General features: G+C 34.2%; 1 non-coding gene across 1 annotated transcript; it reads right to left on the bottom strand.

Annotated features, from left to right (window-relative positions):
• Positions 1-13,647: 13,647 nt before the first annotated feature.
• Positions 13,648-13,719, bottom strand: Trnap-ugg (transfer RNA proline (anticodon UGG)). The gene has a single exon. It is a non-coding gene; the product is annotated as a tRNA-Pro (tRNA).
• Positions 13,720-14,426: the final 707 nt, after the last annotated feature.

The raw sequence follows: 14,426 nt of genomic DNA, 5'->3' as shown, positions 1-14,426 counted from the left end.
AATTTTCATTTCTTTTTATGTAACAAATTCAGGTTTTTCCATTGCGCGCGCTGCCGGGCAATGCAAATTTAATGCTAACATTGAATAAACGCGGAATTAAGAATATGCGTTTCTAGTATATAGCGTCTGACTCTACCTGAGGACCTAGCCTGAGTCCCATGGGCTCCAAGAATGGCTCTCCATACACAAATGAACAAATACAATGAAGGGTCGCCATTGCTCTCCATACACAAATGAACACATACAATGGAGAGTCCGACTGCCATGCAAATGAGCCAAGTGTCCTCTCAAGGTATGCTCTGTGATACAGGGCTGACAGCCCCATTCAAAATATACGGTTAGCAATTACAAATGGAAAATTAACATACTTGAAGTGTGGTACATCGTCATACCCCGACGGTTCTAGAGTAAGATAATTTTGCTTTTACACCACATAACAAATTTATAATTATTTGTGAAGATTTCATGATTATGTGTTAATCCAATGGCGACCTCAAAATTGGCGATATCGCTTCCATCACCGCCTGGAAGTGACCTGACATTATATAAATTGCAAATCAAGGAACTTATTATCTGTCACGCATTACACAAATTTACGCGTCCATAAGTGGTATACCATTTTCTTGTAGGACTATCCCCGGGTATAGAAGTTGGGTTTCCCCCAGTTTATTCAAGATTTTCGCATAGAACCCCAAAGATGATTTTAGAAAATGGAAGATTAGATTACCATAAAAACGATAAGGTAATCTTTATCGGGGTTCTATGTAAAAATTACATGGATTTTTCATCATTTTTTGAGCGTTCATTTTCACTAAATTTAAAAAATACTTTGACATATATTATATAAAATTGAAATAAAATTCTCCGCCTCCTAAACAACACCAACTGTACCACAATTAGGTATCACGAATCGTTATACATGTTGTGCAGTTAATATTCATATAGGATGCTTCTGTTTTTACACAAAAAATATTAAGTGAAAACCCGCCCACTCGGCTATTTCAAAAAGATAATCAGACTTCCTTAGAATATGCAATAATTAGCATTTAAATCAAGTTGTTTTTTACGCATTTTAAAAACGTTTGGCCCGATCTCAAAGCCAAAATTACAACGTCAAATAACATGTGTGATTTGATATAAAATTGATCGATTGAGCCCATATTTATTGGTCGAGCTATGAGTTTTAAATATTGGACGAGACGTCATGGACGTAGTCGAGTCAAATATTTTAAAACTCATAGCGAAACCAATAAATATTGGGCGTAAAGCATCCAATTTTATCATTATTATGTTTTGGATCCAATATTTTCACACACTTGGATTCATCAAAACATAATAATGGGCGTAATTGTTCCCCTGAGATGAGAATAAACTCAGGATATTTGGTTTTAATACGGGAATAATTTGAAAGCATGTATTGGGTATACCCAAAAAATTTGTGTTTTTTTTTTTTTTTTCAATGTAAACATGGTAAAATTGTTAATACCGGTAGTTTTCGGTCTTTTCCAAAATACTTGAGGAACACAAAGAGAACCCTTTTCTTTATTTGTTTCAAATGTGTGATTCTGAGGGCTAGACCCCCTACCATAGAAAGATTTTAAAGTGATGTTTGTTCTCTGGTAAACTATTGATCTGTATAAAGTTTCCTGAGCACTATACCTGCCGATCTAACACTGCCTCTGATTGGTCAATTACATGATATCTTCAATTAATCACCAATCAGAATGGCGCTTTGAACATAATTCACACCATTTTTTTTTTTTTTGGTGAAATAATTCTAACAATGTTGCTGATTGGTCCAATTGATAATGAAAATTTCTTTTTGACCAATCGGTAGGTAGTTCTCATGGGGTTTAAGCATTCTCAGGTTTTACAACTTCTTACTGATCGATCCCAGAAATTGAAGCGAGAGGGGACGAGAATTGTCGAGAAACAATAACTCTTCAAAATGCCTAGTGGTATAGGCCTATGTATAAATCTTGGGTTAGGCCGAAAAAATTAATGTTTTGGTTCTCGTCCCCTCCCTTAATTTTCTGGGATTTGTCAGATTTGTTTTCCTTTCTTTCTTTTTTTTTTAAAATAGATTTTCACTTTTGAAATGCTTCAGGGAAATTTCATAGGCCTACATTTAACATGTAATAAGTTTATTTTGAGAACAAGGATCATTTCCAAGTCTTTTTGTGGTACTTTAGGGAGTTTATCGCTATGAATCTCGCATTTGAAAAAAAAATGGCATCCTCCTTTTTTTCTAGGATCTGTGTTTTCATCGAGCACTGTTGGAAAAGAACTACTCTAAATTTTACATTGAAGGGGAAACAAGAACTGTCTTTAAAAAAGACAACGCCACGGATAAAGATCATGTTTCATATAATTTTGCATTGACAAATACTTGGAATGCTAGTAATTTTTTGTGTGGCACAACCAATCGCGTGGGAAATATCGCTATTTATTAGTAAATATACCTCCAATAGTGACATACTATGACCCTCCCTCATCAATAATTTCATGAAAATCCTGCGGACAAGAACCAAATCATTAATTTTATACGGCTTTAAATTAAATCATCCTTTTTGTCTATGATTGATAACATGTGTTAATTTAATGACATCTGTGTATATTTGTATACAATCTTTTGGTCAGTGGTATTCATCTTGTGGTCACTGCGTGTAATAATGAATATTTTGGCCACAAAACTGACACAATGATAAACGGTCATTAAGGGGTAGTCAGGAGACACGGTTTGGTGAATTTATTTTACAAAGTGTTTGGATGACAAAGAAATATGAGATTAACACGGATTGAAAAGCTTTCCGGATCGCCCCTTTAAAATGCATTGCCTATCAAACAATATGACAGTCGTTAATTCATATTATTTTTTTAATTTTAGCTTTTAGAAATAGCTTTTTACGAGGAAACAATTTGCGCTTTTTCTTTCTTTCTTTCTTTCTTTCTTTCTTTCTTTCTTTCTTTCTTTCTTTCTTTCTTTCTTTCTTTCTTTCTTTCTTTCTTTTTCTTTCTTTCTTTCTTTCTTTCTTTCTTTCTTTCTTCCTTCCTTCTTCCTTCCTTCCTTCCTTCTTTCTTTCTTTCTTTCTTTCTTTCTTTCTTTCTTTCTTTCTTTCTTTCTTTCTTTCTTTCTTAGCATTTTTATCGTACTTTCTACTGAAGATAGCATTTATCGTACTTACAATTGAAGATAACATTATTTTTTTATCGTGCTTTCTAATGCATTTTGGAGATATCATTATCGTGATTTCCACTGAAGATAGCATTATCGTGCTTTCTACTACACTTAAGATATCATTATCGTGCTTTCTACTGAAGATAGCATTATCTACTTAAGATAGCATCGTGCTTTCTTCTGAAGGTAGAAATTATCGTGCTTTCTACTGAAGATAGCATAATCGTGCTTTCTATTTAAGATAGCATTATCATATTTTCTACCGAAGATAGTATTGTCGCGCTTTCTACTGAAGATAGCATAATCGTGCTTTATACTGAAGATGGCATTATTGTGCTTTCTACTGAAGATGGCGTTATCGTGCTTTCTACTGAAGATAATATAGTTTCAATTATCATGATTATGAAGTTTGGTCCTGAAACTTTTGCACGGAGGGTGAGCAAGAATTATTTAACGTAAAATATTGAATGTATCTTAATGTAGCACCATATCAGGTAAACCCATAAACATGATAAATCCTTGCAATATAGTGACGATTTACGGCTGACACAAATATAGGTTAAAATAATAGTAAGATTAAAATTAAAGTTTCCATAAGTAAGTTAATAACAATATAAGTTTAAGATTAAGAAGGAGGGCACAGGTCACGCCCCAAATAATTTGTAAGCATCAAAATGCGCTTGGGATTGTAATTCAAGCAAATCTCAAGGAACAATGAAAGGATATAAGAACAATTGGAGAACAAAATAGTATATGCTCAAAATTATCGGGGGGAGGGTATAAGTGATACGACTCAATACAATAAGAGTAATTTGGTATGATCATGGGGTGGTGCCTAAAGCCAAAATTACAATGTCAAATAACACGTGTGATTTGGGCGTAATTGTTCCCCTGAGAATAAACTCAGGATATTTGCTTTAATACGGGAATAATTTGAAAGCATGTATTGGGTATACCCAAAAAATAGTTAAGGTGGTGCGGGCTTGGTGTTTGGTTCAGGCCCGGTTCAGGTACGGTAGTAGAGGAGAATTGAGCGAGAAATTTTCTTCAAGTACCCAGCAAACACAAAAACGTTTTAAAAACGTTTTAAATAAGTTATATTTTGGCTTTTTGTTTAGGTAAAAACGTTTTAATAACATTAAAATGTCGGGTTATATAAAGGTCACGATAACGTTTTAAAACGTTTTGTATGAAAACACACCCCAACAATATTTTTTAAGGTTGGAATTGTAACCTATTTTTAAAACATTTTGCCAAATATTTTGTCAATACTTAAATAACATTATGTTAAAATATTTGAACCCATCAAAACACAGAAATGTTCTTAAAATGTTTTTTTCAAAACCTTTTAATAACATTTAAATGTCGGGTTATATAAAGGTCATGAAAACGTTTTTAAAACGTTATTGGAAATATTTTGGGCAAACATTTTTCGCAAGATATTTTTTCAACCCCAAAATAACATTCTGTTTCGAATGTTTTGTTTCAAGTTTTTAAGAATGTTTTTGGAATGTTATTAAAACGTTTTTATACCCTTTATATAACCTGATATTTAAACGTTTTCTGTAAAACATTTTTGTTTGCTGAGCAGTAGATTATCAAAAATGTTTTTAAGGTTATGAAAACGTTTTATACTCTTAATATACTCTTTATATAACCCGACATTTAAACGTTTTCTGACAACCTTTTATAACTTTTTGCGAATGATGTCGAAAACGATTTGTGTTTGCTGGGTAGGTTATATTTTATACTTTTTTTCAATCAGGCACAATAGCCTAATATGCAGAAAAGATTTATTTTTATTTAGGCCTAGCTCTAAGGTAACCTTTCTTTGGTACCAGAAAACGATGTTGTTTCTGGTTGTTTTGATCTATAATGGTTTATATGCAATATTGAACTTTACAGGATCTGATGAAGCGAAAATATAGGGCCATATACAGCACAATTCATGCAATTATCGTGTCTCTTGAAAGTCGAGTAAAATGCGAAAATATTTCGAGGGCAAATGGTGTAAAATGTTAAGAAAATTCTTACATGGTTTGTATCACCTTAATAGTGCTAGCAATCCGACTCCCCGACTCTTCCTCAACAATTTTGATATAGCTCGGTACTTTTAATTGATTTTTTATAGTTCGGATATCACTATGTATTTTGGCTATAAAAGCCTTACGCCAGGGTGATGTGAGCGGTCTTTGAGCGGGTAGATTCCTGGTTGTATCACCGGCCGGGCCGCGGCCGCGCTCACTCTCAAAAGTATGCACGTGCTAGTAGTATTCATATCTATACAAGAATACCCCCATTAGAGTCTAATAACGGTAAGATTAGACGTTTTAAAGGTAATTTCCATACCGAACTACACCCGTGGACTATGCCCATGCCTACCTAGTTGTATTTACTCGTATTGGTTGGAAATTTAGAGTGTTACGAATAAAAACCCTGACGCTGGTTGCGACGCGTGTCGTGAGCTCTCTTTGGCGCGCGGGGTAGCGAGTGATTTTTGCTGGTGTGTGTAAGGCTAATGAAAGTCGATTCCTTGTTTCCCGTTACCCTACTCCGATCAAAACCAATTGCTGGCCAAATATTTCATTATTTTGAATAAAATGTTGATTTCTAACAAACTTTAACATACCAATAAATAATTGTGGTTTTAATATATCATAAAGCTCTTTCTGTTGATTTTCAGGGATTTTCTTTGCAGTAGGAGCATGGTATATGGTTAATAATGAATTAATAATGAATACCTACTCACTTCTCTGTCCCGCACTTTTTGATCTGCTCTGATCTCATCCCGTAAAAAATATTGTGAAACTTTTGATAATAGTTGTACAATCACCTTTAATGTGGTTGTAAACTACAAACTGTGAAATTTATCACATGTATTATGATGTATACATGGGTAGTTATTGGTTTACACCTGTAACAGATGCAATAATGAAATGGTATGAAATAATGAATAATGAAAAATGAAATGGTCACCTACACAGTCATGAAAAATTGTGTAACGGGAAACAAGGAATTGACTTTCATTGGCCTAACCGGTAAGCATGGTGCTGATCGTGGCCGTGTGGACGTCGCAGCCTTTTAACATACATGTGCCACCATACTAAACTATCTATAATATGAAGAATCCATGTTTACCTCCTTTTTATCACAAGATTGTTGATGAGGTTTAAATTGTATGCACACTATGGACCACAATGGCCTCAACCCAATGGCATAGTTCAGTAACCTCAATTAAACAATCATAATGCAAAATTTGACCTCAAGTTGCAGAGTATGAGTTTTTGTACCCAAATTTTCAAAGGTCATTCAATGAATGTGTAATTGTATTGGGGTTAAAGAACTGTGCCCTGATAGATGAGCATGTTGTGGACTCACAGGTCGGTTAAACTAAAAATTCTCTCATCACGAAATTATGTAATTCATTAAAAAATGGACATGTTTGTTCTCAATATGCTTTATGTGGATTTCAAATATGAGCACATATAAAGACATAAAAGTTTGCGAAACATTAAATGTGCACCTTGCCTACACTGCAAAGTTAGCAAACAACTCGCATTTAAAAGGTTAACAATAAACCGTAAAATTCGGCTTTACGAACGTACATCGCGCGATAGGTGTTAAGGCAGCCCTTCTCAAATTGAATCGGAAATTAGAGAACTCGCTCTCTTGATCAAGATGGGGATGCTATTATTATAACTTCACCTATTGATTTGACTTTCCAAACACTTTGATGTTGGAGTCAGATAACTTATATTTGATTAGTGAACGATTTGTCGATTATTTAAGTGTATTTAAACGCTAAATGGAATCAAAAAATGTCGCGTGCTTGATATCAACGTTTCGCAGTTCGTGAATACGCACTGGTATAGATCCAATATTAAAACAATCTCCCAATGAATTTGATTAAGGCTGAAATAAACAATAAACTATAGGACTAGTCAACCTTTGCTTTATTTGTTGCCTACCGTAGATAGCGTAATTTTAATATTTCTAAATGTTGTGAATTAACCATAATTATATAGTTATGAATGAATCCGGTATTATTCCTTTATTTGCTGTCTACCGTAGATAGCAGATATTTCGTTTGATCATTAAATGCTGTAAAACAAATGTTAATGTCTTGTAAATACCGTATTGCTTTATCTATACTGTAGTAGATAACATATATTTCTTGTAATCCACTTAATATAAGTATAAATCTTGTAGACTTGCTGTCTACCGTATATTTCGTTTATCATTACATGCTGTGAAGCCTATATCTTAGTGCAAATCTTGTAAATATTGTTTGATTTGCTTTATCTAACATATATTTTTTGTTATCCACTAAATACAAGTATGAATCTTGTAGACTTACTGTCTACCGTAGATAGCAGATATTTCGTTTATCATTAAATGCTGTGAAGCATATATCTCATTGCAAATCTTGTAAATATTGTTTGATAATAACATATAACATATATTTCTTGCTTTCCACTTAATTAATATACTCGTAAGTAGGCCTTTACATCTTGTAGACTAGCTGTTTACCGTAGATAGTAGATATTTCTAGTTATAATTAAATGTGTATATAGCAAATATTTGTGATGTGAACAGTCCACTACCCAGGGACAGAATACTTTGAGCATATAAAGGCTTTCAGTGATTTTTTAAACAATAACGCCATAAATATATTACCGGCCTAATGTATTTTATAACAAGCTATTTTTAGGGTTGAATTCCTTTGCCAAGTGCGGCACCTCTATCAGGTCACGTGCTACAGAGATATCATAATCCTATAATCCTATTCCTAGTATAGTTTCTAATTAATACATAAAATTAATTCCATTTGATTTACATTTCATATTGAGTAACCTTGCTATAACCTGTTTCATATGAAATATATTTTTAATGATTTTATGGAAACAATCTGACCGATTCTGTTCTACTCCTCGCGTCATCCTCGTGCCGAAATTTAGCACTTAAAAGGAACCCTTTTGTAAGCCACGTGCAAGCGTGCCATCCGCGTTGACCGGAACATCACCATAATATGTTATACTCTCGGTTTTACCCCATTTTCACTTTTTGTATTCACTATCTATTAATAATGGGTACTAATTAATACAAATACACATTCTACAGATTTGTTTGAGATTTACTTCAAAAAGATTTGTTTGAAAAGAGGTCAATTTGATTATTGTTCTTGAATGAAATAGACGCTTGTTTATATTCTTTGTTTTGCCGATTTCAGTTATAACAAAAAAGCGGTCATTTTTGACGCTCACTTAGTTCATTTGTCTTCCTTTTCATACCAACTTCGTCTGTTTTCTTTTAATAGCTACGCCGTTCTATTTATATAAGTATAATTTCTTAAGATAAATAACGAACTTGCTGGTATTCTTCTATTGTTTGAAATTTGCTTTTTTGATCTGATGATTATTACTGCGTGTATTAATCAATCTTGATACAATTAAGTGGCGTATATCTTTAAGAGAACCACTAAATAATTAAAACGTGAGGATCAAAAAATTCTCAACGATTTTATTTAATTCTTAAAAATTGGGCTTGTCTCACCCCAATACCACCCCTTTAGCGGCGGGCCTGCTGGCTAACTTGTGACCAAAAGCAACATTTTTGAGGTATAGGCCTAATTTCATTCGTTGCACAATTTTTTAACCTTTTCAATAATTTTTCCGCCCTTTTTTCAATAATAATTCTTCTTATTTAATGTAACAGATCATCTTATAAAGAAATTCCTCTCTTTGTGACAGTCCAGGAAACCATGCAAAAAAGTTACAAAACTGACACAGTTTTAGTCAACGTGCAGCTGGTATTCAAATGTGTCCGTAGGTGACCTTTGAATTGAAAGAAGTGTATAGTGTAAAGAAATAATCATATAGTGCTAATAATTGTTATATTTCAAATCAAAATACCAAAATAAATGGTTTAATTATCGTAATCAGGGCATATCCAGTCCGATTAGTACAACCCTGAGAGAAAGAATTTGTGAAAATCCACAGATTATTGCATATAAATACAAGATTTTGTTAAGCCCGCAGGTCTTTACACACAGAAAACAGTTAAATAATTGTAAATGGTTTCCTCAGCTCAGCAGTGAGCGCGGGATCCACGTAAATGAAATAAAGACAGCAGCAGCATATTTTATAAACCCTGAAGTTTGACAGAAAGAATTAAAACTTATTTGAAAGATTTTGTCAACCCTTGAGGTGTGAGAAAAAGAAATAGTTCTAACCGAATTGTTTTCTATTTTAGCATCTGTAGATTTGTGGTTTTATAAGCCGAACACTACTTCTGGGGGTTTCGTTCAAAAAATTTTGTTCTGTCACTTATTTGTTGACAGATCTTCGAACAATGTTTCGAAAAATTGTCATTGATAGACGGCAACAAACTGGTTTGATTGTATGATTACAATAGATGCAGGTACGATATGGTTTATAGGACAAGTGGTTGCACGTTTATGAACAGAGATTTGGACACAATCTTTTTTTTTATCTTTCGACAATTTTGACACAGTCTTACGATGCTGTTGGCAATTATGGGTCGGGGTGTACTTGCAATGGGATGCATATAACTCCAACCATTGCATTTTAAATTACGTTCGGCACCCGTGATAAACAAGATGCCACTTGATACCCAACACCAAGGCATCTAGCGTACACCCCGTCAGTCCGAAAATCTAATTTAAAAAAAACGTCAACCCTATAACCCTAACCCTAACCCTAGCCCTAACCCTATAAGCCTAAAACCCTAACTTCAATAAGATTTTCGGAGTGACGGTGGTTCGAATTGACGGTGTTTCGGACTGACGGGGAGACACTTACTACAGGAGGGTTACACTGAGCCTCTGCACTGTAAAACAGTGTTTAGACTTTAAACACTTTGCTAAACACTAAATTGCATGCATATTTCTACACCCGGGAAGCGGGCCACTCAAATTATGAAGTGACGGGTATTGACAGGCACATACTTCTGAAGTCGAACCCGGTGGCCCTATTTTTTTAAAAGTCCTACCCCCTTTTTTAGGTTCGGCAAAAACGTTTCGAAAAAATAAAATAAAACTGCGGGGTGTGAGTTTATACAATAGGCCTATTCAAGACATACCTTTACATTTTGTGATAGGCCTTACACCTCCTTCACACTATTATAGCCTTCTGTGTCAGTCATTTAATTTATTTTTCTTTCTTTTTTAAAATCGAAAAGTGCAACCTCGTGCAGAGGAGCCGCGACATGCTCATCTATCAGGGGCACAGTTCTTAAACCCCAATACATTTGTACATTCATTGAATGACCGTTGAAGAGTTGGGTACAAAAACTCATACTTTGCAACTTGAGGTAAAATTTTGCAATATGATTGTGTAATTGAGGTTATTGGACTATGCCATTGGGATGAGGTTATTGTGGTCCATAGTGAGGTACCTGTATTTCTCTTTGACTATGAAGCCAACCGTACCGATTGTTATTCTGTATTTTCTGGTAACGCCTCCTCGCCTCAGGGTTGATATATTTTTTAAAAACTTCTCCCTCTTCATCGCGCGTAAAACCTGTAAATGCTTTCCTGGACACGGAATAGTGGACGGGTTCGTAGTTTAGAATAATTTAACTTTTCATGGGAAAGATGATAAATCACGATTTCAAAATGACATGAAAACCCTTGATGCTAATCGTTGACTTTTGGAAATGAAAAAATTACGGAAACAAAGGGTAGCGAATTGCTGGGAAAATTAAGACAAATGTAACACGACCGGTGTGCGAATATTGACGAGTGATTTGTTTATAAAAAATGATATAATATGCGGGTTTGTTACGAAAAAAGTTAATTTCCCAAAATGTCAGTTGATTCGGATAGGCTATTGCGTTGTATATAATTTCGAACATACAAATTGGACGATGTTAGCATGTAGCCTAAACCTCAACTTTTTTGGGTGTGATGCTGTAGATCCCTTTAATATATCCATGATATGTGCTGCTCCATATAAATAAATCGTTTACTGTGATAATAGATATAATAATGAATTTATTCAAAAAATGACTAATTTACAATATTTCCTATAGGCCATTATAAAAATTAACCTATTGAAATAGTATAGAATGATCAATATAAATGGTGACAGAAGACCATCTGTAATAGCTGCTGTATTGTAACGTGACAATTAATTTCTGTATTCTATACTGTACACATCTAAAAATATGACACCTGGCAGCTATTATAGATGGGGCCTTCTTGTACCAAAATTTGAATTCTATCTCTTTTCAAATGTCTTGAATATCATTTTCGATTCGCACTACAAACATTCGGCATAGCAAACATTCGGCATAGCAAACCTTCGATATAGCGAACCTCCGATATTGCGGTCGTTCGACATCTCGAACTTTGGACATAGCAGAACTTTGACATAGCGGACCTTTGACATAGCAGAACTTTGACATAGCGGACCTTTGACATAGCGGACCTTTGACATAGCGGACCTTTGACATAGCGGACTTCTGACATTGCGGACCTCTCACATAGCGGACCTTTGACATTGCGGACCTTTGACATAGCGGACCTCTGACATAGCGGACCTTTGACATAGCAGAACTTTGACATAGCAGAACTTTGACATAGTGGACCTTTGACATAGCAGAACTTTGACATAGCGGACCTTTGACATAGCGGACCTTTGACATAGCGGACCTCTGATATAGCGGACCTCTGACATAGCGGACCTTTGACATTGCGGACCTTTGACATAGCGGACCTCTGACATAGCGGACCTCTGACATAGCGGACCTTTGACATTGCGGACCTTTGACATAGCGGACCTTTGACATAGCTGACCTCTGACATAGTGGACCTTTGACATAGCGGACCTTTGAGTTGACATAGCGAGCTTTTGACATAGCGGACCTTTGACCGCGAGCTTTTGACATAGCGGACATTTGACATAGCGAACCTTCAACATCACTGAAAGTTAACTCAATTTGTTGCTTTTGCTTTTGCCAATTCCAAATTTATACGCAATATCTGGCGTATATAGATTATAGACACTTCGTCCGATACACATCAACACGTACCGGCTCATATGCATATAATCATAATCGTATTTATGTTGTATCTAAAAGTCCAAAATTGAATCCGTGAAGAAAACATGAAATATTAGCCTTTTCAATAGGCACAAAAATACATACATGCACGTTTATACTATTGAAAATCCCTGATACTTTTTTTGAAGTATTAAAACCAATTGACTTTTGTACACCCAAACCTATATATAATATTCGCGTGCAAAGACTTTGTTTCATTTCTTAAATGCAAATTGCCATCATAGTAAAAACGATATAAAGTGTCTAATGTCAATAGACATGAATCTAAAACTACTCTCATAATTCTTACTGACCGGTTTCAAACGTACGTGATTTACACAGATATTGTGGTCTTCATATAAAATGACTGAACAAACTATAATATGAAACGCCACCTGCAATCAGTAAGCACAATTAAACATCTACCCGTCATGCACTGCAAAAACGCGTACAAATGATGATTGCGTTCCCTGACACCATAAAAAATTAATCGTATAAGGAACCTTTTTCACAGACTAGGGTTAACGATTTATTACGCAAAATCTTACATTACAAATACATGTAAATTTCTTTTATAATGTAGAATGTTCCATGCTCAATAAGCAGAAAATGCTATCTACTGAAGATAGCATTATGCTCTGCGTGCTAGCCGGCCACTGGCTTCAACATAAAAAATTCCAAGTTTGAGATATTTTATCAAAATATCCAGAGCTATCTCAAGAACCACTGAACCAATACTAGGCTTGTTTGTACTCATTTTAATGCATTTGTCATGCTGATTCCAAACATGCCAAATATGGTCATGAAAATTTACAATTCTGAAATTTAAAAAAAAAATTAATTTTTTTATAAACTTGTCGTCCGCAGTCGACACATACGGAGAGAGTTGCTAGTTTTGCGCAGCTCATAGCATTCGTTTTATTTTTGATTACATGTGTATATATAATTATTTCAGTGTGAAAATGTTATCTACCATAGCAATTAACTGATGTATATCTTTAATGATAGATCGTCTATTATGTTACACCATAATGCCTTGATATTTTTTGTTTTGTGTATCGCTTTGAGTCCGTTTAGTTCATTTTTGCCGGTCTTTTTACCTTCGTATACTTGTCTCGTTTGTTATTTTTTGTCTATCTTCTTGTTTGGTTGTTTGCTTGTTTACTTTGGAATAATTAACTTGAAAAATTATTAACTATAGAAATGAGTAAACACTGATGTGTTGGACATCCAGCATTAGCAAAACAGGCATCGAACCCTTTTGCTTATTCTTATATTTAGAATAATAATTAGTATAGTTTGACCTATCTTTTGACCAGTCTATAATACTTGGAACAGTTTCAATTTATCAAACTTGCACGTGCTGAAAGATCTAGGGAAGTTACAAAAAAAACCATAAAATGTAAGGGCTCGTCCGGGAATTGAACCCGGGACCTCTCGCACCCAAAGCGAGAATCATGCCTCTAGACCAACGAGCCGCTCTTGAAAATTTCCAGCATTAAATACAATTTAAAGCATATGTTTTATAAATTAATTGAACGTAAGGAAATTTACTATATAGTATAATAGCAAGTCCAAAATGCGTATTGTGGTCACAGCTTGAACACATTATTCATTTTAGCGCAGGCGCATATCACTGCCAAGCCATTCTGTCATATACATTGAATAATAATAATAATAATAATAATAATAATAATAATAATAATAATAATAATAATAATAATAATAATAATAATAATAATAATAAAATGATAACAACAGCGTCTATTAGCCGCAATGCACGTCGGGATTAGTATTCTTCATTCTTTCGTACGTACGTTTGTTCCTTGTTTGCTCTAAGACAAGTCATAATGCGTTGAGCTCTGATTTCATTGCTCTATTGACTTAGTATTAAATTATAGGCAAGAAAAGTTCAATATTTTCATTGATTTTATACTAATAAGCTAATAAGTCAAGTTTATTGGGTGAAGTCGACTTCAAGTTCAACTAATACAAGAATGTTGAAAGTCGATGATCAAGTAAATAACTTTTGTTATATTTTTTATTTCAGTTTTATGAATAGTTTATTAAAAGAAAAACGTCCAATTTAAAGGAAATAAAATGTGTTATTGCTGATCAAATGAAATAAAATAATATTTTGAATAAAAAAATAATTATCCTTTTGAAGTTGAAGAAAAAAGTTTTG

Source organism: Amphiura filiformis, chromosome 2 (genome assembly GCF_039555335.1).
Source record: "Amphiura filiformis chromosome 2, Afil_fr2py, whole genome shotgun sequence".
Classification (NCBI taxonomy): domain Eukaryota; kingdom Metazoa; phylum Echinodermata; class Ophiuroidea; order Amphilepidida; family Amphiuridae; genus Amphiura; species Amphiura filiformis.
This window is presented reverse-complemented; position numbering and strand designations above follow the sequence as displayed.